The following is a 3,946-nucleotide window of genomic DNA, read 5'->3' as shown; positions in this document are numbered from 1 at the left end:
TGAAGATAATGGAATATTATTGTTCTATAAGAAATGATAATCAGCTTGGCTGATTTCAGAAAGTCTGAGAAGACCTACATGCCCTGATGCTGAGTGAAGGAAGCAGAGCCAAGAAAATATTGTACATAGTAACAACAAGATTATGTGATGGTCAATTGTGATGGACTTGGCTCTTCTCAGCAATGTGGTGATTCAAGGCAATTCCAATAAACTCGGGATAGAAAATGCTATTAGTATGGAGAGAAAACTATGGAGACTTAATGTGGATCAAAGCATAATATTTTCACTTTTTTGTTTGTTTTCTTGTGTTTTCCCCCTTTCAGTCTGATTTTTCTTATACAACATGATAAATATGGAAATATGTTTAAAAGGATTGTTACATATATAATCTATATCAGATTAGCTTGCTGCCTTGGGGTGGAGGGAGGTGAGGAAGGAATGGAGAAAATTGTGGAACACAGAGGCTTACAACGATGGATGTTGAGGGCTGTCTTTACATGTGTTTTGGATAAAAGGAAGAAAAAAGAAACCAATAAAGGACACACACACACACACACACACACACATACATACACACATACAATATTCTAGAAACCTTTCCTCTGCTAATTATTATCCTAGATTTAGCTTGTTTTGTATATATTTGTTTGCATATTGTCTTCTTCCATTAAAATGCAAGTTCCTTAAGTGCAGAAATTATCTTTGACCTCTTCTTATATACCCAGTACTTAGCACAGCACCTGACAACACTTTTAAATGCTTATTGATTGATATGAGAAGGGAAAGAGAAGCCAAAAAAACAAAACAAAACAAAAACAAAAACTTGAGTACTGGAGACTGAAAGGAAGACTCTAATAGGAATAGTGAAGTCAGAAGGAAGTATTAATTCAGGGGTCAAGATAACCTTTCATCAAAGACAATGAGTTAGATTTACTGGTGAGAGATCTAAGTAGATTCCCATAGGGAACTGGAGATATGGTCCTGGAGCTCAGGACATAAGATAAAGAATTAAAAGTCATCTGCTTCACTGACATACTGAGAATAATTAAGATTGTCAGATGGAAATAAAGACAAAAAGGTAATGTGGTTGACAAACAACTAAATTAACAGGCAAGAAGACGAGTCAGAGAAGGATCTATTGAAGAACAAGAAAAAGAAGCATGAGTATAATTGTCCTCTGAAGCCAAGAAAGGGGTTAAAAGGTATTGACAGTACAGCAGCAGCATCCCACCCCCAGACACTTAGCCCTGCCTCCAGCCTCATCCCAGTGACCATTGTGTAAGGCAGGACTTGTTAAACTTTTTCTACTTGTGACCCTTTTTCACCTAGGAAATTTTTATACATCTCTGGGTATGTAGGTATATAAAATAGGTATACATGTCAAACATTTGCTGACAATATGTTATATTTCCACAATGCCCACATTCAGGTATATGGCCCCGTATGGTGTCTCAACCCACAATTTAAGAAGCTTTGGTCCAGGGAAGCAAAATCATACTGAGGTGGGACTTGACAATTGTCTCTGAAAAGGGCTGCAATCCTGCTTCCTCAGCTGTATGAAGATACAAAAATACTTCTCCTGACCAAAGTCCCTTCACATTATTAAATAGTTAAAATACCAGAAAGAGATGTGGTTTTAGTAATGGGGAAACCCTAGCACCCATTTTGCCTTATCTCTGTTCCCTAAGTACCCTGGGCCTTGCCGTCTGACTAATAGCCAGATTCTACTTATATAGTCTCCCCCCATTACAATGTGAACCTCTTGAAAGCAGAAAACTTTCTTTTCTATTTGCATTAGCCAGCATATATAGAATGATTTTTTAAATTCATGTCATTGCAAAGAAAGAAGATAGTGAATAGTGAAGAAGTGGAAGCATCAAATAAAAAAAAGTTTTCAAGAAATTAATCAGTGATGGAAAAGAAAGAGATTAGTAGCAGAGTCAGGAACAATCAAAGAAGGAAAAAATTAATTTCTGCAAAAGAGATGACTTCTAGAGTAAGTCACTAAGGTCTGCATTCCCTGGGATAATCATCCTCTTCTTCACCCCACTCATTTTCTTTTCTATTTCTTGCTCTGTAATCAAATCAATATCATCATTGCCTCTGGAAAGGGGATACCCAAAAAAATGCCATATTCTTCCTTTCGTCATTTTCAGTGAATCTCCATTATAACTCCCTTCCCTGGCAACCAATACCTATATGTATGGTCTCCCCTATCAGAATGAAGCTCTCTGAATATAGGGGATCATCATATTTTATATTTTATATTTTAATCCCCAGCATTTGGCACAGTGCTTGGTACATGGTGCTTATTTTCATTTATTTTATTTCATTTATTCACACAAAGAAATAAGATCAACAACAAAGAAAGAGGAGTTAGTAAGGAAGAGGAACATCTCTCCTGTGACCAGAAGGAAGGAAATAATGAGGTTTGAGGCTTCTCTTAACTTTGTTTTATCTGCAGATATGATAAATATGGCATTTACAATCTAGTCTAAAACAAGGACTTCTTAAACTTTTTCCATAAGTGACCCTTTTTTGCCCAAGAAATTTTTACACAATTCCAGGCATATTAAAAAAGTCATAATTTCACAACCTTCAGATCAATAATGAGGCCCTGCATAGGGTCATGAGCCATGTTTAAGAAGCTTTGGTCTAAATCACTGATAATAAAGTTGACCTGAGGAAGAACAGGACTAGACAAGATAGATCACTGCCCAGAGTGCAAACATGTAGAGAGTAAAGCAAGAATCCTTTTAATATTACATTTTATAAACACATCTTAATCTAGAAATCTTTATAGAACATAAATCATTCTTGTATGATAAATCCCATGGATTATGGAGAAAGGACTTGACCTTTCTCAGCCAGGTTGTCTAATGGTTAGTGTTGGACTTGAAGTCAAGAAGATCTGGGTTCAAATCTAGCCTTTATTCATTAGCTATGTGGCCATAGGCAAGTGACTACTTACCCTCTTTCTCAATTTCCAGTTCTATAAAATGAGGATAATAATAGCAGTTACTTCACAGGGTTGTTGAGAATAAAATGAGATACATATATATAAAGTTTCTTTTAAAATCTCAAAGTCCTATACAGTCTAGCTATTATTATTGTTATTATTAAAAGGAGAAATAAAAGAAGCCTAATTCTCAAATCTAGCCTAATATTCCTTATCATAGCTCTAGGCTTGACAGGGCTCTCTTAAAGCAGCGATTCTCAGAGAATCGTGGGAGTCGCTGAAAACCATTTCAGCATTGCTACAAATTCAGAATTAGTTTTTGTTTCTAAAATGATTAATATCTATGAATATGAATCACATAAATAAAAAACTCTTTGCACAGATTCTCAATCATTTTCTGGGAACAGAAATTTAAGAACTACTGTCCTAGAGAATTCCCCCCATTTTGTCTGCAAGAGCATCATAAGAAAATTTTGTCAAATCTCTTGCAAAAGGTGCCAGTACTGGGTATGTATCCCAAAGAAATGATAAAAGAGTGAAAAGAAACCCACATGTATATAAATGTTTATAGCAGCTCTTTTTGTGGTGGCAAAGAATTGGAAAATGGTAGATGTCCCATCAATTGAGGATTGGCCGAATAAGTTATGGTATATGAAAGCCCATGGAATATTATTGTTAGATTAAAAAAAAATCATGAACAGGCTGATTTCAGACAGGAGATTTACATGAAACTGATGCTGAACAAAACAAGCAAAACAAACAAAATCAGGAAAATATTGTACACAGCAACAGCAAGATTGCTTGATGATCAACTATGATAGACTTTCGCAGGGTTTCAGTGATTCAAGGCAATCTCAATAAACTTTGGATGGAAAACATCAAATCCATCCAGAGAGAGAACTATGGAGACTAAATGTAAATCAACACATAATATGTTCACTTTTTTCTTTTTCTTATGTTTTTTTTTTCTCTCATGGTTTTTTTTCT

The sequence above is a fragment of the Sminthopsis crassicaudata genome, chromosome 1, assembly GCF_048593235.1.
Source record: "Sminthopsis crassicaudata isolate SCR6 chromosome 1, ASM4859323v1, whole genome shotgun sequence".
In the NCBI taxonomy this organism is placed as follows: Eukaryota; Metazoa; Chordata; class Mammalia; order Dasyuromorphia; family Dasyuridae; genus Sminthopsis; species Sminthopsis crassicaudata.
This window is presented reverse-complemented; position numbering follows the sequence as displayed.